At 46.7% G+C, this 25,861-nt stretch overlaps 2 protein-coding genes across 2 annotated transcripts in view; one reads left to right on the top strand and one right to left on the bottom strand.

Moving 5' to 3' along the window:
- The window catches only part of LOC115081320 (butyrophilin subfamily 1 member A1-like), a 42,754-nt gene extending 37,796 nt beyond the window's left edge, over positions 1–4,958 (bottom strand). The window contains exon 1 of the mRNA XM_029585805.1: positions 4,490–4,958. The gene's annotated coding sequence lies outside the window, so the exon portion shown is untranslated. The remainder of the gene's footprint in view (positions 1–4,489) is intronic.
- Positions 1–25,861, top strand: part of LOC115081318 (butyrophilin subfamily 1 member A1-like) — a 325,098-nt gene that overhangs the window by 276,572 nt on the left and 22,665 nt on the right. The gene's annotated exons all lie outside the window — the stretch shown is intronic.

Raw genomic sequence — 25,861 nt, 5'->3', positions numbered from 1 at the left:
GGTGGTATGCAGAGGTGAAGTCAAGTGTGATGTCGAACTTCTTGCACAAAGCTTTCCAGAACTTGGCTGTAAATTGAGCTCCTCTGTCAGATACAATGTGTTTAGGCATGCCGTGTAGGTGAAAGATGTGACTGATGAATAGTTTAGTGAGTTCCATGGGTGAAGGCAAGCCAGGGAGAGCCATGAAGTGAGCCATCTTTGAGAATCGATCTACTGTAACCCAGATGGTATTGTTACCTCCAGAAAGTGGCAAGTCTACCACAAAATCTGTAGTAACATGGGTCCAAGGCTCGTCTGGTACCGGCAAGGGCAGAGGTTTCTGTCTGGCACAGTTTGAGCAGGAAGCTACATATGCAATGGCGTCTTCCTTCATGGTGGGCCACCAATAATACTTCTGTAGCTTAGCCAGTGTTCTGCGTTGACCAGGATGTCCAGACAGTTTCGAATCATGAGCCCAGGCCAGCAATTTCTTCCTGAGATTACGGAGTACAATGGTCTTGCCCAGAGGTACGTGATGAGTAGCTGACAGGATAACTCTCTTCGGGTCAATGATATGCTGAGGTTCATCAGGTATGTCTTCAGAGAGAAAAGAGCGAGACAATGCGTCTGCTCTGACGTTCTTATCACCAGGGCAGTATTTCAGCACAAAGTAAAATCTATTGAAGAACAGGGACCACCTCGCCTGTCTATGATTAAGGCATTGAGTGTGAGGGAGGTACTCCAGATTTTTGTGATCTGTAAAAATAGTGACTGATGTTGTGCACCTTCAAGCCAGGGGCGACATTCTTCAAATGCCATTTTTATTGCCAGTAGTTCTTTATCCCCAATGCCATTGTTCTTCTCCGCAAGCGGGAAACGTCGGGAAAAGAAAGAACAGGGGTGCAGGACTTTAGAATCACTGGACTGGCTGAGCACGGCCCCTATGCCTACATCCGAGGCGTCGAGTTCTATGATGAAGGGTCGAGTGGGGTCCGGATGGTGGAGACATGGTTTGCTTGAGAAGGCATCTTAATTTCTGAAATGCTGTCATGGCCTCCGAAGACCAATTGGCAAGTTGGCTCCTTTCTTAGTCATTGCTGTTAATGGAACAGTCAGTGAAGAATAATCTTTAATGAAGGTCCTGTAGTAGTTGGTAAATCCCAGAAATCACCTCAGAGCCTTTAGGCCAGCGTATTAAGTCCATTTTTGAATACTCTCCAGCTTCTGAGGGTCCATCTGGAAACCTTTGTTTGAAACAATGTACCCTAAGAAGGGCACGGATTCCTTGTGGAATTCGCATTTAGACAGCTTGGCGTACAAGTGGTTCTCACAAAGTCTCTGCAGAACTCTTTTGACATCTTCCTGATGGGTTTTCAGGTCCTGGGAAAATATCAAGATGTCGTCTAGGTAGACAACGACACATTGGTAGAGTAGATAACGCAGAATGTCGTTCATCATGGTTTGGAAGACAGCCGGGACATTGCACAAGCCGAAGGGCATCACCAGGTATTCAAAATGACCATCCCAGGTATTAAAAGCCATCTTCCATTCATCGCCAGAGCGGATGCGAACTAAATTATAGGCTCCTTTGAGATCAAGTGGTAAGAGATAGCGATCCTTTATGATGATCTCATTCGGGCCTCTGTAATCAATGCATGGATGTAATGTTCCGTCCTTCTTCCCCACGAAGAAGAAGCCTGCACCTGTAGGAGAATTGGAAGGTCTTTTGAAGCCTTTTTGTAGATTCTCCTGGATGTATTCTGACATCGCTTTATTCTCCATCACGGAGAGGGGGTAAACCCTTCTTTTGGGTGGCTCCATATTCGGTTTCAAGTTGATAGCGCAGACATAGGATCTGTGTGGAGGCAAAACATCTGCAGCTTCTTTGGAGAACACATCTTGAAAAGATGCATACTGAGGCGGCAACCCAGGCAACGACGGAGTAGTTGGCATGTAGGGTAATGGAGCAACCTCCATCAGGCATTTGCCATGGCAAGCTGGGCCCCAACGTGAAAGCTCCAATGTGGCCCATTTGAATTGTGCCATATGCTTCTGCAGCAACGGTAATCCAAGTACCAAGGGGTGCATGGCCTTCTCTAGCACAAAGAAGGAAATAGTCTCTGTATGAAGAGCATCTGTACGTAAACTCACTGGTTCTGTAAGCAGGGTTACTTCACCCGGTAAGGGCTCTCCATGAATAGAGGGTAAGAGTAATGGGGACGTCATGGTAGTGGTGGGGGTCCACAAATGTTCCACTAGACGTTTCAAAATGAAATTTCCCCATGCCCCGCAATCCACTAAGGCAAGGGTTTGGTATTCGAGTGGTCCACAGATTAAGGATACTGGAAGAGAGAATGGAGAAGAAGGTTCAGTTAGACCTAAGAAGAGTCCTCCCACAGGACTTAGGTCTGCCAGTTTCCCGGACGTATAGGGCATGTTTGAACAGCATGGCCAGCTTGTCCACAATACATGCATAGTCCCAATCTCTCCGTGTTCTTCTCTCTTTTATAGTCAAATGACTGCGGCCCAATTGCATTGGTTCTTCTTCGCCAGTAACAGGCTGGGAGGTATAGGCCTGGGAATAGACTTGACTCAAGGCTCTCCCTGAAGTCGTTTTCTGGGGCTCTTGACCTCTTGAACCTTGTCACGAAATCGGTGATCAATCCTTGTTGCCAACGTCATCAGGTCAGCTAAGGTCTCAGGCATCTCTCGAGCCGTCAGCTCATCCTTCAACCAGGAGTTCAGGCCTTCAAAGAATAGAGTCTTCAGGCATCTAGGATCCAATGTAATTCAGAAGCCAATGTCTTGAACTCTATGGTGAAGTCTGGTAAAGGTTTATTACCTTGTTTGAGGTGAACCAACGTGGATCCTGCAGTCGAATATCGGACTGGGTCATCAAATACTGATTGAACAGTTCAAGAAACTCAGCAAGATCTTGCAGGATGGGGTCATTGCACTCCCACAGCAGTGAGGCCCAAGCCAGTTCTCTTCCATCCAGATAAGACAGGATATAGGTGGTCTTGGCATATGCTGTGGGGAAATGATTAGGTTGCAGAGAAAAGTGCATGCAACATTGATTGATAAATCCTCTACATTTCCAAACTTCCCCTGAGAAGCGAGTTGGAGCAGATAGAGGCACAGTAGTCTTGACCGTCACTTCAGGTGGTGTAACTTCTTTACCTGCATTAGTCGGTGTATTCATCTGTGCGTGTAACTGGTTAAAAGCAACAGTCAAATTATCCAGCGAGTTCTGTTGCTTGGAGATTCACTGGGCCAGGCCTGGAATGGCCTGCAAGGCGGTGAGCCAAGCCGAATCCATGGAGTTAGTAATCTGTTATGGTTTTGAGGTGTTGGAGTGGATTCTTGGGTACTGCAGCGATGGCCACTCCCATGGGGAGGAGATCCATGAGTAATCGCAGTACTAAGGTAGACTCAGACACGTAGACACAGATGATAGAATTTATTATACAGCTTGATGGTACTGCCAGAAGGTGGCTGCAGTGAGATAACCCAGTTGAAGGAGTCCAGGGATCCTTGACAGAGGAGTCCAGTCCCACTCTAGACAGATGGTAGGCAGCGCGAGCTAAGATAGAAAGTCCCGGATGCAGGCTCCCAGCGCTGAGCTGTAGGTGAGACAGACTTGAGAAGGGTTAGATTATTCACAGTAGTTGGTAGCTGTAATGATGGAATCCTGGCAGGCAGAAGTAGTAGAGATGCAGGCACCAGGCAGGGAGAGCAGGCCCTCGAGGAGCGAGTACCTGGGATTCCCCAATAGGCACCTGAAAGGAAACAGAAGGGCCCCTGAGGAGCGGATACCGAAGTTAGAGATGACAGCCCCGGAGGGCAGAGAGAGCTTCCAGCAGCAGCAAGGAAGAGGCAGAGTAGCTTAGACCAGAGGCAGGCAATCTGAGTCCTTGCTAACTCGATTAGTCAGCAATGACGGGCAGGCTAAATACCCGGATGGCGTGACGTCAGTCGAGGGGGACGCCCCCGAGGTTCCCACCATGACATGAATAAAAAGTGTGGGTGGCGTGCGCGCGTGTATCCTAGGAGGACCTTAGGTGAAACATGGCGTGAGGCTTTGGCATAGCCGTTCCGGGGACGCCAGGGAGAGCGGCATGAAGACGCGGCGGTCGCCATCTTCCCAAGGCTAGCGGGGAGAGCAGAGAGAAAGGTCAGGCACAGAGGTCGAAGCCGTCTGAGACCGACGGATGTAACTTTATTCAATGTTTCTGTTCTGAGCATGGCTGGTTTTATAAGTAACAGATTTATATTCAGATTTGGTAAAGGAAATGTTAAAATGACAATATATGCATTATTAATAAATCTCTATCAGTCCTGAGGCAAGAATTATTTGGAGGGGAGACTCTCTCCTCCCTCCCCACCCCTGAGCCCTCTCACACTCAGCACACACCCAGTCACTCCCAGCAAGAAACCCCTTCCCATCCCCCTCTACAGCTCTACTGATGGGCTCACGGGAAAGGGATCGGGGGGTTTGGGGGTCTCTTACCTCTAGGGCTCCATCTTCCCAGTGAGAGAATCTCTGAGGTCACAGATGTGCAGCTCCCCCAGGATGTGTACCGTCTCCCTTCCTCTCCATACTGCAGCAATTTGGAAATGTTAAAGGAAAAACAGGAAGGTACTTGGCCATCTAGATTTATAAATCTCAAAACCTTCTAAACACGAGGACTTCAGTCGCCTGCTCTTCTGCTGACTTCTACTGTACCAAGACAAGGAAACTTTCCCTGAAATCTGCTGCTCCCACAGGAAAGTGAAAGTGAAAGTGGAGTAAACTGGTTTTATCTGGCCTCTGGCTTTTTCGCCTCAATCAGATCTCAGTTAAAGGTGACTTTTAAATCTTTAACCCTTGCTTTCCTGATCACAGCTTGCTCGTCATAACCTTGTTTAGGCAAACGAATAAACGTCCTGAAATCTCTTGCTGTCTGTGGCCTCACTCATGCACGTTTCCTCAGCTCAGCTCAGACACCGCCCCGAGATCCTAGAAGAAATGACAACAGAGCATTCACGTATCCTCCCAGCACCTGCCCTGGGATACGCACGGGAGGAGAAGCTCCCACTGATGCAATGAAGCGCACCCAGCCTAGCGCAGGGGTTTACGCACGTTCTGGATGTGCAATAAGGGGATTCCTAGACTTTTTAGATAATAGCAATAAGACAGCCTATCAGAGACACTTACCATGAGTTACATACAAGTACAATCAGCGCCTGCTCCGGAGAGTTTAAGATTAGATAGACCAGGGGTCAGGAACCTTTTTGGCTGAGAGAGCCATAAACGCCACATATTTTAAAATGTAATTCCATGAGAGCCATACAATATGTTTAAAACTAAATACAAGTAAATGTGTGCATTTTATGTAAGATCACACTTTTAAAGTACAATAAGTCTCTGAAAATATTACACTAGGCCTTAAGACACCAATACATCTCCTATTAGGAAAACGGACCAAGTCAGGCTGCTATAGAGTCCTACACAGAAACTACACGCCAGCAGAAAACCTCACCTGAATCACATGTGCTGACCCTCACCTAACATAGAATAAAGAGACCAAAACGCATAACAAGAAGCATGCAGAAAAAACTGAATTGGAAATTGCAACAAGCTAGAGTCTCTGTATGCAGTGTAACAAAGGAAAAAAGAAACATCACCCATCCTTATAAAACAAATCAAGAAATATAAAATCATCAGCAGTAAAACTGTACTAACAAAAAGAACATATTTTGAAACAGCTGATGAGTGGAATATCCAATAATTAAAAACTCATATAAAACATTTCCAGATACCAACAAAATATTTCAAAATAGCAGACACAAAGACCCAGTAATGAAAAATAATAAGGATACAAAAATTTTTTTGCTCTGCATACCTGGGAACGTTTGATATCAGGTGTCCTGAGATTGTTCTGAATTAGCAGGAGGTGGGGTGGTTTGCTTGGAACTTTCTCCTCTCTCAGTCACATACCAGCGCTCTCTCTCACACTGGCTCTCAATGACACACCTATACACACATGCTCTCAGTACTCACATATACACATGTTTTTTCTCTCTCACTTATATAGGCTCTTAATTACACATTTATACACATGCTGCCTATCTTTTCACACTTACACACACAGGCTTTCAATCACATAAATACATGCTGTCTTTTTCTCTCACATGCTTACAAACATGTCCTCTCTTTCTCTCATTTACACACAGGCTCTCAATCACATACTCACATGCTCCCTCACCTAAACCAGCTCTCAATCACACACAGACACACATGGTCTCTCTCTTACTTATACACACAGGCTCTTAATCATACATACACATGATTTCTCTCACACACAAAGGTTCTCAATCATACACACATACTCTTTCACACAAACAGGTTTTCAATCACAAACTTACACATACAGGTTCCCAATGGTAAACTTACATTCATGCTCTCTCTCTCTCACAGGCAAGCTCTCAATCACAGACATACTCTCTTTCACATGTACAGGCTCTCAATCATTCACATACATGCAATCTCTCACTCTCTCACACACACACGCCCCCCCCCTCCCGCGGCCCGGAAGAGGAAGTGGAGAGTATCAGGTGCCTGCGCGGCAAGAAGAGGCCACGCTAGTGCGTTCGGCATCGGCCCGAAGAAAAGAAGACTGCAGCGCGGCTCGGAGGAAAATGAAGAGGTTCAACCGCGGCCGATGGGATTCCGCCTCCGCGAGGGGTGAAAATGAAGAAGTTAGCGTTGGGAGGAGGCTGCTGCTGCCGCGAGTTCCCGGGGTGGGGGAGAGAGAGAGTGAATGAGCGAGCAAGCTGTGTTTGCTCGCTCATTCACTCTCTCTCTCCCCCACCCCCACCCCCACCCCGGGAACTCGCGGCAGCAGCAGCCTCCTCCCAACCTCTTCATTTTCACCCCTCGCGGAGGCAGAATCCCATCGGCCGCGGTTGAACCTCTTCATTTTCCTCCAAGCCGCGCTGCAGTCTTCTTTTCTTCGGGCCGATGCCGAGCGCACTAGCGTGGCCTCTTCTTGTCGCGCAGGCACCCGATACTCTCCACTTCCTCTTCTGGGCCGCGCGCGTGGGGGGCGGGAAGAAGAGAGCACGCCGGTGCCGCTGACTCCAGCTGTCCTGCCGCGTTCCGCCTGGGCTGACAGCATTTTAAGCCCGGGCGGAGGAGGACCAGGGAGCAGCTGGGTCAGCGGGAAAGTGTGGCGACACTTGTCTGTGAGCCAGATGCAGCCCTCAAAAGAGCCATATCTGGCTCGCGAGCCATGGGTTCCCGACCCCTGAGATAGACATTAATACAAATACTTAAATTCACAATCTCTAATCCCATCTCTGTCACTCTCATGTGTCACTGAGACCCCTCCTCACATCCACAGGCTCTAATCCCCCTCTCTGTCACTCTCATGTGTCACTGAGACCCCTCCTCACATCCACAGACTCTAATCCCCTCTCTGTCATTCTCACTGAGACCCCTCTTCACATCCACAGGATCTAATCTCCTCTCTGTCACTATCACCATGTCACCGAGACCCATCACAAAGGCACTGAGGACCAGATTCAGCTTCCACGAAGGACAGGGATTTTAAACCGGAAAATCTCTGGCTGTGCACGACACCCTAAGACGTCTGCAGGACTTGGGCGCCAAAGTACCAGTACTCGCAGGAGAACTCAGGTGCGGTCGCTACTCCATTTACTTCGTGGTACCCAAAAAGGAAGGCACTTTCCGACCCATCCTTGACTTAAAGAGAGTCAATCGGACTCTAAGGTTCCTTGATTTTGCATGGAAACTCTTCGGTGTCTGATAGCGTCCATACACAGGGGAGAGTTCTTGGCATCTCTAGACCTGAACGAGGCATATTTGCACATAGCCATCCGCCCCGACCATCGAATTTATCTGCAGTTCACAATCCTCGAGCATCACTTTCAATTTTGTTCCCTGCCCTTCAGTCTGGCAATGGCGCCCAGGGTATTCACCAAAGTAATGGTGGTTGTAGCAGCGGCTCTCCAGAGAGAGGGTATCCTGGTGCATCCTTACCTGGACGACTGGCTGATTTGAGTGAAATTGGAGGACCTTTGCCGGAAGCGGTACATCGGGTCCTACAACTTTTGAGCCTGCTGGGCTGGGTTGTCAATCCGGACAAGAGTCATCTAGTTCCTCCTCAGTCCTTGGAGTTTCTGGGTGCTCAGTCCAACACCCTCTTGGGCAAAGTTTTCCTTACCAAGGAGAGACTTACCAAGTTGCAAACTCAGTTGGTCTTTGTGTTCCATGCCTCATCCCAGAGTCTGGCATTATTTACAGGTTCTCGGTTCGATGGCTTCCATTCTTGATCTTGTCCCATGGGCCTTTGCGCATATGAGGCCTCTTCAGTCAGCATTACTTTCCCGTTGGAATCCGCTCTCAGAACAGTTTCACCTTCTCCTATCACTGATGGACTCGGTGTGTTCCAGTCTTGTATGGGGGCTTCTCCCAGAAAATTTGTGTCGGGGAGTGGACTTGGAAATTCCCTCTTGGACAGTAGTAACCACCGATGCAAGTCTTTCCGGTTGGGGAGAAGACTGTCGGGGGAGAGCAGTGCAAGGCCAGTGGTCAAGAACAGAGTCCTCCTGTTTGATCAATTGGTTGGAGACCAGAGCGGTTTGGTTAGCACTGCAGGCCCTGTTTTCCTTGGTAAAGGGAACGTCAGTAAGAGTGCTTTCCGACAATGCGACAACGGTGGCCTACATCAATTGTATTATTCTCCTCTATCTCTTTCTATTTCTTACATTCCCAGTTCATTAGTCCTTGTTAATTGTAACTGCTTCTCTTCATCACGTTATTTATGTTTTTTGGTTATTTATGTTTTTTGGTTGTATTATCCGCACCCCTGTTTTCTGTAAACCGACATGATGTGAACGAGTTCATGAATGCCGGTATAAAAAACCCTTAAATAAATAAATAAATAATAAATAAAGCAGAACCAAGAGTCAACCAGCTCTTGATCAGCTGGGCAGAGCAGTACCTACACAAGATAGCAGCCTCTCACATAGCCGGAGTGGACACTGTGCAAGCCGATTTTCTCAGCTGCCACCAGCTGGACCCGGGGGAGTGCGAACTCTCCAAAGAGGCCTTTCGTCTTCTATGCAACCACTGGACCATGCCCTCCATAGACCTGATGGTGACATACCGCAATGCCAAGACGCCCCAATTTGACGGGGACCAGGAGCAAAGGGCATGGATTCTCTAGTCCTTCCCTGACCAAAGGACATCTGTTGTACGTATTTCTGCCTTGGCCTTTGGTCGGCAAGGTTCTGTGTCGCAACGAAGCTCATCCGGGCGAAGTAGTGCTAGATGCACCAGAGTGGCTGCGTCGCCCATGGTTTACGGACCTCGTGAACCTAGCAGTGGACAGACCTCTGAGGTTTCATCTGTCTCTGAATCTTCTGCACCAAGGCCCTGTTTGTTTACAAGAGGCAGATCGCTTCTGTCTAGCGGCATGGCTTTTGAAAGGCAGAGATTAAGGGATAAGGTTTACTCGGATGCAGTGATTGCCACTCTCCTACAGTCTCAAGCCTTCTACCTCCATGGTGTACATCAGAGTTTGGGGTATTTTTGAGATCTGGTGGAGCCATCCAGGGCTTCGGTTGCGGATGTTTTGGCCTTTTTACAGGCAGAGCTAGCTAAGGGGCTGGCCTTTAATTCCCTAAGAGTCCAGGTAGCAGCCCTTAGTTGCTGTCGAGGTAAGGTGCAGGGCATTGCCCTAGCATCCCATCCAGATGTGGCTCGTTTTTTGCGTGGGGCCAAGCATCTGCGTTCTCCAGGGAAACCAGAAATTGTTCTCGGAGTGGCCAAGCAAAATCTAAAGCATAGCTGTGTTCTATTATATTTAGGACCCACTGGTCAGAGGTCAAATTGGTCCACTCACCTAGAAAAAGGGACATCCTGCCCCCTATCTTTGGTATGGAGGAGTGAACCGGCATTGCTTCATTGTGCAGACTTGAGACCCCCATGTGCCTGTGGGGCTCCATCTCTACCAGGACGTCGGCCTCAAAAGGACTGATTCCAGGAATGTTGCTGGCTAGGACCCTGACGAGACGAGGACCCGGAGGATTGGGAAGATCGAAAATGGCGATTCCCCCAGAACCTCGAACGCTGGGAAAAGGATCCCCTCATCCCAGGCTTATCCTCCGGTAGCTTATGGACCTTGTTCTCTCCAAGAGACTTAATCATATCCTCCAATTGATGGCCGAAGAGCAGCTTTCCCTTAAAGGGCAAGGATCCCAGCTGGGTTTTTGAAGAAACATCCGCGGACCAGTTCCTGAGCCATAGGCGTCTATGGGCCAAGACAGCTGAAACCATAGTCCTGCCCGAAGTACGAAGGAGATCATAAAGTGTAAGTGACCGTGGCCTCCAGCCGACCAGCCTGAACAGCTTCTGCATCAGAAAGGGATGATGCCGACTGTAAGTGCTGCACCCAACGGAGGCTGGCTCTCAGCGCAAAACTGCTGCACATGGCGGCATGGACACCTAGAGCTGACACTTCAAAAATCTTCTTAAGCTGTAACTCCAATTTGCGATCCTGTAAATCCTTAAGGGCTGTGGCTCCGGTCAACAGGATGGTGGTCTTTTTAGTTACTGCGGAGACTGCCGCATCCATCTTGAGCACTTTGAGGAGGTCCAGGGCTTCCTCTGGTAGCGGGTACAATTTGTGCATAGCTCGGCTGACTTTCAAGCCCAAGTCTGGAGTATCCCAGTAACTGACATATGGAAGGGAAAAGGCCGAGCTGGACCCCTGAGCAACCATTACCGGATCCACAGCACCCAGCCGTGAATCCTTCTGAGGGACCTCAATCCCCAACTCTTCCATAATAGCTGGGATGAGTGGCCCCAGTTCATCTTTCCAGAATAAGCGTACCACCTTTGAGTCATCACCTTCGACCACTGGTGTGCCAGTTTGCTTGGTAGACTGGAGCTGGCTATCCTGATCTGCATCAGGTCTCTGAGGATCCTGCAGGTGGGTCTCCTCTCTATCCAAATGCTCCAAAGACGAAGTGTCTGCCAGACAAGAAACAGATCTGAAAGGACGTTTGGACTTTGTGGATCCCATCCCTGGTGGGGACTTGAGGCGCTTATGGGTCGAGATGGTATCCTTGCCCCCAACCGAGGGCGCTGGGGGCTGAATGAGGGACCCTGCTACCATGTCTTCTAACTGCTTTCCGGGCCTTAAAGGCCTTGTGGAGCAGCAAAACAAATTCTGAGGAGAATGACGAAGACGAATTATCAGAGGCCCCCCCCCCCCCCAGGGCCATCCCCTGACGAGTGCTCCTTATCAGCCTGCAAATCGCCCCTCCCCCCGGAGGCCCCAAGCCATGGCGAAAGTGATTGTGGGGAATTCCCTTCCCGCAAAGCTTCCTGCTCTTGAGCCCTGAATGTTTGTAAGATGGCTTCCCCGCCCTGAGCAGGAACGGATCTGAGGGCTGATGCTGTTTATCGAGCCTCCCAGGATTTTGGCGCACTCGGGAACCACCGCCGTGGGAAAATTCACTCACAGCCTTCCTTCTGGAGAGGGCACCTCGGGGAAGGAGCTCAGCAGCTGTAGGGCAGGCTGAGAAGCAGTGGCGGGCGGAGGGAAATGCTGGGCCGGCCTTGAAATTAAGAAAAAATGACCTCGTTCCTCATGTCAGTTTGGCACTTCGCTTTTTTTAAACACAAGTTCTGCCCTCCCCCCCCCCCCCCCCCTCTTGAGGGTGAGTGAACCGGGCTCCCCAGTATGACCCTCAGTTGCTGCCAAGAGGGCAGGTTACTGGGTTCTCAACCCTCTGCTCCTCAATCTCTATTACCAGGGGGGATGGTACCACCAGGACCTGACAACCCCCTGGGAGGCTTAAAGTTTCTCAGCTCCTTTTTCTTTTATCCTGCTAAGTTTTAAAAACTAATCTAAGTCTTCAAAGTAATCTAAGCCTTAAAACCAATCTAAATATTAAAACTAATTCTAGCTAATTCAGACTGAAGGGATTTGTAGCTCCACCATCTGCTGGAGACAGAGAAATACTGACAGACTCTAGGTGGCAAACTTCTCTGTCTCCATCTGCTGGAGGGGAGGCAAAACCCAGGAGTTTGGAATGATCCGGTTATGTACAGGGAACTCATCTTTCACTCATGTGTCACTAAGACCCCTCCTCACACTCACAGGCTCTAATCACCTGTTACTCTTACTGAGACCCCTCCTCACATTCACTGACTCTAATCCCCTCTCTATCTCTCTCATGTGTCACTGAGACCCCTTCTCATCTTCACAGGCTCTAATCCCATCTCTTTCACTCTCATGTATCACTAAGACCCCTCCTCACATTCACAGGCTCTAATCCCCTCTCTGTCACTCTCATGTGTCACTGATACCCCTTCTCACATTCATAGACTAATCCCCTCTCTGTCTCTCTCATGTGCCACTGAGCTCCCTCCTCACATTCACAGGCTCTAATCCCCTCTCTATCTCTCTCATGTGTCACCGAGACCCCTTCTCACATTCACAGGCTCTAATCCCCTCTGTCACTCCCACCCTGTCACTGAGACCCCTCCTCACATTCACAGGCTCTAATCCCCTCTCTGTCTCTCATGTGTCACTGAGACCCCTCACATTCACTGACTCTGATCCCCTCTCTGTCACTCTCATGTGTCACTAAGACCCCTCCTCACATTCACTGACTCTGATCCCCTCTCTGTCACTCTCATGTGTCACTGACACCTCTTCTCACATTCATAGGCTCTAATCCCTTCTCTGTCACTCTCATGTGTCACTGAGACCCCTTCTCACATTCATAGACTAATCCCCTCTCTGTCTCTCTCATGTGCCACTGAGCTCCCTCCTCACATTCACAAGCTCTAATCCCCTCTCTATCTCTCTCATGTGTCACCGAGACCCCTTCTCACATTCACAGGCTCTAATCCCCTCTGTCACTCCCACCCTGTCACTGAGACCCCTCCTCACATTCACAGGCTCTAATCCCCTCTCTGTCTCTCATGTGTCACTGAGACCCCTCCTCACATTCACTGACTCTGATCCCCTCTCTGTCACTCTCATGTGTCACTAAGACCCCTCCTCACATTCACTGACTCTGATCCCCTCTCTGTCACTCTCATGTGTCACTGACACCTCTTCTCACATTCATAGGCTCTAATCCCTTCTCTGTCACTCTCATGTGTCACTGAGACCCCTTCTCACCTTCACAGATTCTATTCCCCTCTCTGTCTCTCTCATGTGTCACTGACACCCCTTCTCACCTTCACAGGCTCTAATCCCCTCTCTGTCTCTCTCATGTGTCACTGACACCCCTTCTCACCTTCACAGGCTCTAATCCCCTCTCTGTCACTCTCATGTGTCACTGAGACCCCTCCTCAAATTCACAGGCTCTAATCCCATCTCTGTCATTCTCATGTGTTACTGACACCCCTTCTCACCTTCACAGGCTCTAATCCCCTCTTTGTCACTCTCATGTGTCACTGAAACCCCTCCTCACATTCACAGGCTCTAATCCCATCTCTGTCACTCTTATGTTTCACCGAGACCCCTCCTCACCTTCACAGGCTCTAATCCCATCTCTGTCACTCTCATGTGTCACAGACTCCTTCTCACATTCACAGGCTCTAATCCCATCTCTGTCACTCTCATGTGTCACCGAGACCCCTTCTCACTTCACAGGCTCTAATCCCCTCTCTGTCACTCTCATGTGTCACCGAGACCCCTTCTCACCTTCACAGGCTCTAATCCCATCTCTGTCACTCTTATGTGTCACCGAGACCCCTTCTCACCTACACAGGCTCTAATCCCATCTCTGTCACTCATGTTTCACCGAGACCCCTCCTCACATTCACAGGCTCTAATCCCATCTCTGTCACTCTCATGTGTCACAGACTCCTTCTCACCTTCACAGGCTCTAATCCCATCTCTATCACCCCTTCTCACATTCATAGGCTCTAATCACCTCTCTACCATTCTCATGTGTCACTAAGACCCCTTTTCACCTTCACAGGCTCTAATCCCATCTCGGTCACTCTCATGTGTCACTGACACCCCTTCTCACATTCATAGGCTCTAATCCCATCTCTATCACCCCTTCTCACATTCATAGGCTCCAATTTATTTATTTATAAAGTTTTATATACTGACATTCATAGGAACATCATGCCGGTTTATAAGTAACTAAAAAAGAATGGAAATTACAATAAACAAGGAAGGGGGGCTGGGGAGCAGGCTAGAAGAGAGAGGGCCACAGTGGCAGAGAGAAAATAAAGAATTAGAGAGAGAAAATAGGAGCATTGCTATGTCACAATAACATCATAGGATATGTACAATAAAGTCAGGTGATAATAACCCTAGTAAAGCATTTACAATCTTAATAACCCTAGTAAACCATTTACCATCTTACAAAGATACAATGCTGTACAACAATTCTAATGGAAGAATGGGGGGGGGGGGGCAGAAGGACTATACAAGGGAGGTACAGGAACAGAGAAGATTAGGGACTTAAGGACAACAAAAGGTGCAAAAATTGGGCATCTGGCTAGGTTTGGTTCGTGTCAGGGTAAGCCTCTTCGAAAAGCCATGTCTTGATTCCTTTTTCGAAATTGTGTAGGGATGGCTCTAGACGGAGTTCAGTAGGTAGGGAGTTCCAGAGGGCTGGGCCAGCGATAGAGAAGGCTCTTTCTCTGGTAAGGGTGTGGTGTGCGGTTTTAAGGGAAGGTGTATGGAGGGTGCCTGCAAGGGAAGTTCTGGTGGGATGGCTGGATGAATGGAAGCGAGGCATTTCCTCGAGCCAGGCGTGGTTGTGTTTGTACAGCGTGTTGTGCAGGATGGTGAGTGTTTTGTATTGAATGCGGAAAGGAATGGGCAGCCAGTGCAGGTCCTTTAGGATAGGGGTGATGTGGTCCCCTTTACGGGTATTAGTTATGATCCTGGCCATGGCGTTCTGCAAGATTTGCAGGGGTTTAATAGTTGAAAAGGGGAGGCCCAGGAGTAAGGAATTGCAGTAGTCAAGTTTTGATAGAATGGTCGTCTGTAGTACTATATGAAAATCCTGAGCGTGGAGGAGGGGTTTGAGTTTTTTAAGGATGTGAAGTTTGAAGAAACCCCCATTTAGTAGAGTGTCTATGTGGGGTTTGAATTTAGATGTTGATCTAGGGAGACACCTAAGTCTCTTACAGAGTGCAGAGGATCGTATGCTAGGGTAGAATTATGAGAGATGGATTGGGATATACGGTCAGGGTGATTGGAGATTATGAGGATTTCTGTTTTCGATGCATTTAGAGCAAGGTGGAAGTTGGATAGTAGGGAGTTGATAGAAGCAAGACATGATGTCCAGAACTGCAGGGATTTGTTGAGGGATTCTTGAATAGGGATGAGGATTTGCACATCATTGCATATAGGAAAAACTTTAGGCCTAGGTCAGAGAAGAGGCGGCAGAGTGGCAAAAGATGAATATTGAAGAGGGTGGAAGATAGGGAGGATCCTTGGGGGACACCTTGAGTAAGAGGAATGTGTGAGGGTTCAGATTTATCAATTTTTACTATGTACCCTCTATGGTTGAGATAGGACGAGAACCATGACAGGGCTGTGCCAGAGATACCTATCTCTGCTAAGCGGGAGATTAGGATTTCGTGGTTGACATTATCGAAGGCTGCCAAAATGTCTAGGAGGGCGAGTAGATACTATTTTCCATGGTCCATGCCTTTGAGGATGGTGTCATTGATTGCTAGTAAAAGATTTTCGGTGTTGCAAGATTTACGGAAACCAAATTGTGATGGGTGTAGGATATTATGGTCTTCCAGGAAGTCAGTGAGTTGAGTGTTAACTACCTTTTCTAGGATTTTAGCTATGAAGGGCAGGTTGGAAATGGGCCAGTAATCCCATCTCTGTCACTCTCATGTGTCACTGACACCCCTTCTCACATTCACAGGCTCTAATCCCATCTCGGTCACTGTAATGTATCACTAAAACCCCTCCTCACATTCACAGGCTCTAATCCCATCTCTGTCACTCTCATGTGTCACTGACATCCCTTCTCACTTTCATAGGCGCTAATCCCCTCTCTGTCACTCTCATGTGTCACTGACACCAGTTCTCACATTCACAGGATCTAATCCCCTCTCTGTCACTCTCATGTGTCACTGAGACCCCTCCTCACTTTCACAGGCTCTAATCCCCTCTCTGTCACTCTCATGTGTCACTGACATCCCTTCACATTCATAGGCTCTAATCCCATCTCGGTCCCTCTCATGTGTCACTGACATCCCTTCTCACATTCATAGGCTCTAATCCCATCTCGGTCCCTCTCATGTGTCACTGACATCCCTTCTCACATTCATAGGCTCTAATCCCATCTCGGTCCCTCTCATGTGTCACTGACACCCCTTCTCACATTCATAGGCTCTAATCCCATCTCGGTCCCTCTCATGTGTCACTGAGACCCCTTCTCACATTCATAGGCTCTAATCCCATCTCTGTCACTCTCATGTGTCACTGACATCCCTTCTCACATTCATAGGCTCTAATCCCATCTCTGTCACTCTCATGTGTCACTGAGACCCCTCCTCACATTCATAGGCTCTAATCCCCTCTCTGTCACTCTCATGTGTCACTGAGACCCCTCCTCACATTCATAGGCTCTAATCCCCTCTCTGTCACTCTCATGTGTCACTGAGACCCCTCCTCACATTCATAGGCTCTAATCCCCTCTCTGTCACTCTCATGTGTCACTGACACCCCTTCTCACATTCATAGGCTCTAATTGCACATCCATCCTTCTCACTGTTTCACCGTCTTTGTTTTAGGTTCAGAATGCACACCCTGGCATTCTCCCTGGGGACTAATCTCACTGGGGTCTACACAAAGTTATTTTAGGGTCTTATCACCTGCATGCACACAGGACTACCTCAGGGGTTTAGAGCAAGGAATCCACTAGGTGGTGGGCTTTCTTCAACTTTGATTGTTTGAGTTGCATGTGGCTGGGTTCAGACACATGGTTGGGACTCCTTGCTGGGCTGTGGTGGGGGTCTCGGTTAGCGGCAGGATTGTACAGGTTTGATGGCCTGTGAAATGATCAGCTTGCTAGGGTGAGGCGGTTGATTCCTTGGGGATGGGTATTTATGTTCACCAAATAAAAGTTGGTGAACATAAAGTTCAGACAATGTAATTGGAAGTCAGAAGGCTTTTATTTGGTGAATGTGTCATTGACAGGAGCTGAGGGAGAGGGACCTGTAGTCCTGGCTGCCCTTATTATATTCTGACATTGCCTTCAGGAGCATTAGAAACAATGTCTCACACATGTAACACTGTTGAATGTGAATACTTTGTAACTATACAATGGTAAAGCTAAGCACATGGGATGACTGCTCTGAAATACATCTCATCAATTATAGCCACAAACTGCAAGGACAAGAATACCAAGATGTTAACAAAGCATTTATACAAACAGATTATATTTCATAACATCAGATATAATCATAGTGTGCTACCAGAGAATCACATAGAATCACAGTGCGCTACCAGAGAATCACATAGAATCACAGTGTGCTACCAGAGAATCACATAAAATCACAGTGTGCTACCAGAGAATCACATAGAATCACAGTGTGCTACCAGAGAATCACATACAATCATAGAGTGCTACCAGAGAATCACATAGAATCACAGTGTGCTACCAGAGAATCACATAGAATCACAGTGTGCTACCAGAGAATCACATAGAATCACAGTGTGCTACCAGAGAATCACATAGAATCATATTGTGCTACCAGAGAATCACATAGAATCACAGTGTGCTACCAGAGAATCACATAGAATCACAGTGTGCTACCAGAGAATCACATAGAATCATATTGTGCTACCAGAGAATCACATAGAATCACAGTGTGCTACCAGAGAATCACATAGAATCATAGAGTGCTACCAGAGAATCACATAGAATCACAGTGTGCTACCAGAGAATCACATAGAATCACAGTGTGCTACCAGAGAATCACATAGAATCATAGAATGCTACCAGAGAATCACATAGAATCACAGTGTGCTACCAGAGAATCACATAGAATCATAGTGTGCTACCAGAGAATCACATAGAATCACAGTGTGCTACCAGAGAATCACATAGAATCACAGTGTGCTACCAGAGAATCACATATAATCATAGAATGCTACCAGAGAATCACATAGAATCACAGTGTGCTACCAGAGAATCACATAGAATCACAGTGTGCTACCAGAGAATCACATAGAATCACAGTGTGCTACCAGAGAATCACATAGAATCACAGTGGGCTACCAGAGAATCACATAAAATCACAGTGTGCTACCAGAGAATCACATAGAATCACAGTGTGCTACCAGAGAATCACATAAAATCACAGTGTGCTACCAGAGAATCACATAGAATCACAGTGTGCTACCAGAGAATCACATAGAATCACAGTGTGCTACCAGAGAATCACATAGAATCACAGTGTGCTACCAGAGAATCACATATAATCATAGAATGCTACCAGAGAATCACATAGAATCACAGTGTGCTACCAGAGAATCACATAGAATCACAGTGTGCTACCAGAGAATCACATAGAATCACAGTGTGCTACCAGAGAATCACATAAAATCACAGAATGCTACCAGAGAATCACATAAAATCACAGTGTGCTACCAGAGAATCACATAGAATCACAGTGTGCTACCAGAGAATCACATAGAATCACAGTGTGCTACCAGAGAATCACATAGAATCACAGTGTGCTACCAGAGAATCACATAGAATCATAGAATGCTACCAGAGAATCACATAAAATCACAGTGTGCTACCAGAGAATCACATAGAATCACAGTGTGCTACCAGAGAATCACATAGAATCATAGTGTGCTACCAGAGAATCACATAGAATCACAGTGTGCTACCAGAGAATCACATAGAATCACAGTGTGCTACCAGAGAATCACATAGAATCATAGAATGCTACCAGAGAATCACATAAAATCACAGTGTGCTACCAGAGAATCACATAGAATCACAGTGTGCTACCAGAGAATCACATAGAATCATAGAATGCTATTAGAGAATCACATAGAATCACAGAATGCTACCAGAGAATCACATAAAATCACAGTGTGCTACCAGAGAATCACATAGAATCACAGTGTGCTACCAGAGAATCACATAGAATCATAGAATGCTACCAGAGAATCACATAGAATCACAGTGTGCTACCAGAGAATCACATAAAATCACAGTGTGCTACCAGAGAATCACATAGAATCACAGTGTGCTACCAGAGAATCACATAGAATCACAGTGTGCTACCAGAGAATCACATAGAATCACAGTGTGCTACCAGAGAATCACATAGAATCACAGTGTGCTACCAGAGAATCACATAGAATCATAGAATGCTACCAGAGAATCACATAAAATCACAGTGTGCTACCAGAGAATCACATAGAATCACAGTGTGCTACCAGAGAATCACATAGAATCATAGTGTGCTACCAGAGAATCACATAGAATCACAGTGTGCTACCAGAGAATCACATAGAATCACAGTGTGCTACCAGAGAATCACATAGAATCATAGAATGCTACCAGAGAATCACATAAAATCACAGTGTGCTACCAGAGAATCACATAGAATCACAGTGTGCTACCAGAGAATCACATAGAATCATAGAATGCTATTAGAGAATCACATAGAATCATAGAATGCTACCAGAGAATCACATAAAATCACAGTGTGCTACCAGAGAATCACATAGAATCACAGTGTGCTACCAGAGAATCACATAGAATCATAGAGTGCTACCAGAGAATCACATAGAATCACAGTGTGCTACCAGAGAATCACATAGAATCACAGTGTGCTACCAGAGAATCACATAGAATCATAGAATGCTACCAGAGAATCACATAAAATCACAGTGTGCTACCAGAGAATCACATAGAATCACAGTGTGCTACCAGAGAATCACATAGAATCATAGAATGCTATTAGAGAATCACATAGAATCATAGAATGCTACCAGAGAATCACATAAAATCACAGTGTGCTACCAGAGAATCACATAGAATCACAGTGTGCTACCAGAGAATCACATAGAATCATAGAATGCTATTAGAGAATCACATAGAATCACAGAATGCTACCAGAGAATCACATAAAATCACAGTGTGCTACCAGAGAATCACATAGAATCACAGTGTGCTACCAGAGAATCACATAGAATCATAGAATGCTACCAGAGAATCACATAGAATCACAGTGTGCTACCAGAGAATCACATAAAATCACAGTGTGCTACCAGAGAATCACATAGAATCACAGTGTGCTACCAGAGAATCACATGGAATCACAGTGTGCTACCAGAGAATCACATAGAATCACAGTGTGCTACCAGAGAATCACATAGAATCACAGTGTGCTACCAGAGAATCACATAGAATCATAGAATGCTACCAGAGAATCACATAAAATCACAGTGTGCTACCAGAGAATCACATAGAATCACAGTGTGCTACCAGAGAATCACATAGAATCATAGAATGCTATTAGAGAATCACATAAAATCACAGTGTGCTACCAGAGAATCACATAGAATCACAGTGTGCTACCAGAGAATCACATAGAATCACAGTGTGCTACCAGAGAATCACATAGAATCACAGTGTGCTACCAGAGAATCACATAGAATCACAGTGTGCTACCAGAGAATCACATAGAATCATAGAATGCTACCAGAGAATCACATAAAATCACAGTGTGCTACCAGAGAATCACATAGAATCACAGTGTGCTACCAGAGAATCACATAGAATCACAGTGTGCTACCAGAGAATCACATAGAATCACAGTGTGCTACCAGAGAATCACATAGAATCACAGTGTGCTACCAGAGAATCACATATAATCATAGTGTGCTACCAGAAAAAGGTGCTCCTTTGGGTCTGCTGTGATCGTGTCCCGACATGGCCCTTGTTTCACCAACCTGGCTTCTTCAGGGGGCACAAACCCTGATGACTTGGACACCCAAAAATCCCTTGTCAAGCTCACTCCATGCCAACGCAGGGGGAGCTGAAGATGTAACTAGGTTTAACATGCCACACGGCTAAGTAACAGATCGATACTGTAACGTGCGGTTGAAGATTTCCCGTCTGTAACGTGCTGTGTGCGCACAATTCGGACGCGTAGGGCGATCCAGCGATACAGTCTCCAGTTTCACGCGTCCTTAGCGGTTCTTAAAACAGACACATAACCCTTTCCGCAAGCAGCATGTATATGATATGTAAATGAACAAATTAGCTGTTTAATGAAGGAATTAGCTATTCCCCTCCGATACTGTGATGCACGCTCAGATTATCTCCTTAGTAACCCGCTATTTTGCCGCGGCCTTAACGCGTTAGTTTACCGCCTACCCTCTACTAGCTGTTAGCGTGGTGTTCGAACAGCTACATAGCGGAATGTACCATGGACGACCTATATATATATATATATATATATATATATATATATATATATATATATATATTTGCAGCGTAAACTGTAAAAAAACAAAAATATGTATAAATACCTGTCACTTTCCTGTCACTTTCCGAATTCCCCAGGCGTGCGGTCATCCAGGTGGCGGCGAGAGCCGGCGGGCGGGTGGGCGCACTTTGGGTCCCGTTCATCCAGGCGGCGGTGGCGGGGGGCGGGTGGGCACGCGTTCGAACAAGGCGATGGTGTGGGCCGGCGGGCGCGTGTTCGATCCAGGCCACGGGCGGGTGGGCGCGCATTCATCCAGGCAGAGGGAGCCGGCGGCGAAAGCGGCCTCCGGCAGCCCCCGCCGGCAGTGAATGAATGCGCCTGTGCGACCCGTGCGATTTCGGCGCTCAAGGCAGTCACATGCCGTGACGTCGGGCGTCGTGACGTCACGCCTTGAGTGCCGAAATAAAATAGATACTAAGGAGATAATCTGAGCGCGCGTCACAGTATCGGAGGGGAATAGCTAATTCCTTCATTAAACAGCTAATTTGTTCATTTACATATCATATACATGCTGGGGGCGGAAAGGGTTATGTGTCTGTTTTAAGAAGCGCTAAGGACGCGTGAAACTGGAGACTGGATCACTGGATCGCCCTACGCACCCGAATTGTGTGTTCACAGCACGTTACAGACGGGAAATCTTCAACCGCACGTTACAGTATCGATCTGTGAGTTAGAAAAGGAACAAAGAAGGGCGACCAAAATGATAAAGGAGATGGAACAATTCCCTTATGAGGAAAGGCTGAAGAGGTTAGGACTCTTCAGCTTGGAGAAGAGACGGCTGAGGGGGGATATGATAGAGGTGTTTAAAATCATGAGTGGAATGGAATGAGGAAACGTTAATCAGTTGTTTACTCTTTCGAAAAGCACAAAGATCCTGGGACACACAATGAAGTTATTGGGTAATAAGCCATCAAGTGGAGAAGGGTCATACAGTTTTTGAATGTTCAGCATTGTGACTCTGACAAGTTTCTTCAGCCATTTTTGTATCTCAGAACATGCAGTCAAATCTTTTCAGGTTTAGTATAACATCATTCACCTCTCGATCAGTAACTTTAGAAAACTATTCTGTAGTGTCCTCAATTAATGGGTTTATTTTCACAGTAAAATCATTTATCACTCATTGTTCTGAATGAATAATAATTTATAAAAAAATTAAAAAAATATATAGAATAGGAGATAAAGAAGACAATTTTTAAATAACCCACACAAAAAAAAAAGAAACTGGGGAGAGATTGGGTAAGGGAGCTAGAGGAGTCCGGAGTGGTGCCGGGGGCAGAGCGAGAGTCAGCTGACTGTCCCGACGGAGATTCCCCCTAGCGACTCAGCGTCTGATGTCATCTTTTGAGCGACGCCGGAAGGGGCCTACAAAATCGGCCCCTCAGCGGCGTGCGGCCTTGTTCCATCTTTGCTCCATCTACAGTACATTCTCTGCTACTCTATCATCTTGAGAGGACTCCCTAACCTACCCATCTCCAGGAGGGGCGACCATTGACTTCAACACAATCTAAATAAGCTTAAGTGCTTTTCCCATATTTTCTTTTTTTGTTTGCTTTAAACATAGTCCTTTTTAAAAGCCATGCCACACTCGACCTGGAAGCGCCAGGCTCGAGAGAGGGCAGTAATGGAGGGACCAGTAGCAGTTCCTGTATTGGGCCCTATGGAGTGATGTTGCCGGGTGAGGTGTCGCTTGAAGGGAACCAGGAAGGTGTGGATCCCTTTCGTGACTCTATCATCTCTTTATCCCCGGTTGTGAGAACACCACCTTGAAATCCCGCGACATTGAGAACAGTATCTAACATGGAGACCCCGTCACCCTTGATGGTGGCAAAGGGAAACCCCAGAACGTGGAGGGAGGGTTTCCTCCTGGAGGTTGAGATGGTAACGTAAATGAGGGGCAGATGCTACACCAAGGTGAAAATGTTTCATATGAGCCTTTAAAATGTGAAATTGATATTGTGCCTATCATTAGATTGGCTGTTTTTACTTTAGAATTTATCTGGGGAAACCTTAGTTGTGATAAATAAAAATTTTACACCTGCCTTAGTGCCTTTGGCAAAAAGAATAGAAAATGTTGATACTAAAGTCAATAAGGTGATATCTGATGATATTAAAAGAGATCAGGCTATTGAATCGGCTAAGGTAGATATGAGGAAATTGGCAAAACAGAATGCAATGTTAATTAAAGAAAATCAATAAGTTATAAGGAAAATGGAGAATCTGGAAAACCGGATTCGAAACAAAAACTTAAGATTGGTCAATTTGCCCAAACTGTCAACTATTTCTGCAAAAGAAACGAGGAACAAATTTGCAATAGAATTTTTGAAAATTCCACAGCAAGCTTTACCACCGTTGAATCAAATCTATTACCTTCCCTGCTGGAAGAAAGAGGGAAAGGATCAAGGTTCTCAAGAAATAGCTCCTTTGAACATATCAGAATTTCTGGAATCATCAAACATTGGAGAGGCTCAACCGGCCACGTTGATTATTTCCTTTTTGTTAAACACCGATAGAGATTGGGTCTTAAGGATCTACTTTAGAAATATTAAAGAGAAATTTTACCAGTTAAATGTGAGAATATTTCCTGACGTAACTAAAGAAACACAAATAAAAAGAAGACAGCTTTTGATAATGAGGCCAAAGTTATTGCAGATGGGAGCTCTTGTTCAAGTTAAGGTTTCCATGTAAATGTTGTGTATCTTATCAAAATGTTAAGTGTCGCTTTTTCCAACCCTCACAATTGACAAAATTTAGAACTAAGGACGAAATCTCTGGTTTAGCAACCCCATTGAGATTTATGGATGTTCTCATAAATTAGTAATTTAATCTCCCTAGGCAGGATTGCGTGGTAATTTCTTCGACATACTTCATGTTTATATATAGCTTTCAATATGTATATGATCTACTCCTTCTATTGTGGACTTTGGAAACTATGGTTAAGTATAATTTCCTTGTTTTTTCTTATTTCTTCTATATAGTGAATTTTGTTTAAACCATATGATGTAAAGATATCAAGAACTATTTGATTATGTAATTTGAAAAGTTGATTAAAAAAAACTCTTTTTAATTACAGGATGTAGCACTGAGCAAGGCACCAGCGAGAGCTCTGCTATTGGTCAGACGCTATGGGAGGGAGCACAGGCACCTGGGAGACTTCTGCTATTGGTCAGACGCTATGGGAGGGAGCACAGGCACCTGGGAGACTTCTGCTTTTGGTCAGATGCTATGGGAGGGAGCACAGGCATCTGGGAGACTTCTGCTATTGGTCAGACGCTATGGGAGGGAGCACAGGCACCTGGGAGACTTCTGCTATTGGTTAGACGCTATGGGAGGGAGCACAGGCACCTGGGAGAGCTCTGCTATTGGTCAGACGCTATGGGAGGGAGCACAGGCACCGGGGAGAGCTCTGCTATTGGTCAGACGCTATGGGAGGGAGCACAGGCACCGGGGAGAGCTCTGCTATTGGTCAGACGCTATGGGAGGGAGCATTTCATTTTGCCTGCTGTCCCTTTAGACAGTCCCCAAGCAAAGAAGAGTTCTCCCACCTGCCTGTGCTTCTTCGCACAACCTGTGACCCATGGCAGAGCTCTCCCTGCTGCCTGTGCTCCCTCTGCTATCGATCAGAGGCTGTGGGAGAGAGCATAGGCAGCAGGGAGAGCTCTGCTATGGGTCACAGGTTGTCAGAGGGAGCACAGGCAGCAGGGAGAACTCTGCTATGGGTCACAGGTAGTGGGAGGGAACACAGGCAGCAGGGAGAGCTCTGCTATGGGTCACAGGTTGCAGGAGGGAGCACAGGCAGAGCACTGCTATGGGTCATAGGTTGAGGGAGGGAGCACAGGCAGCAGGGAAAGCTCTGGTATGGGTCACAGGTTGCGGGAGGGAGCACAGGCAACTGGGAGAGCTCTGCTATGGGTCACAGGTTGCAGGAGGGAGCACAGGCAGCTGGGAGAACTCTTCTTTGCTTAGGGACTGTGGAAAGGGGCAGCAGGCAAAAGGAAATGAAAATAATGGAGTGAGCTCTTACTGCATTTATGATTTGAAAGTGATGAGAAGAGGGAAAACCGCAGAAAAAGATAAAGCCAGGAGAAAGGAGAGCGCTCTTCTCCAGGGGGATTCAGTTAAACTGGTATTCAGTACCTCTGAAAATAATAAATTAAGTTACACTGATGAACAGATTTGGAGGCTGGGGTACAAGATAATGTTGGAGTAGGATATGACTGAAGGACACCGGTAGATCTCGGTACTAGAACAGCAGGGCGTGCTACAGAGGGGAAAGAGGTGCACTGGCAGGAAGATGGAAGGATTCAGTAGCAGAGCAGGAATGAGGTGCACTGGCAGGAAGAT

Source organism: Rhinatrema bivittatum, unplaced genomic scaffold (genome assembly GCF_901001135.1).
Source record: "Rhinatrema bivittatum unplaced genomic scaffold, aRhiBiv1.1, whole genome shotgun sequence".
NCBI lineage: Eukaryota > Metazoa > Chordata > Amphibia > Gymnophiona > Rhinatrematidae > Rhinatrema > Rhinatrema bivittatum.
This window is presented reverse-complemented; position numbering and strand designations above follow the sequence as displayed.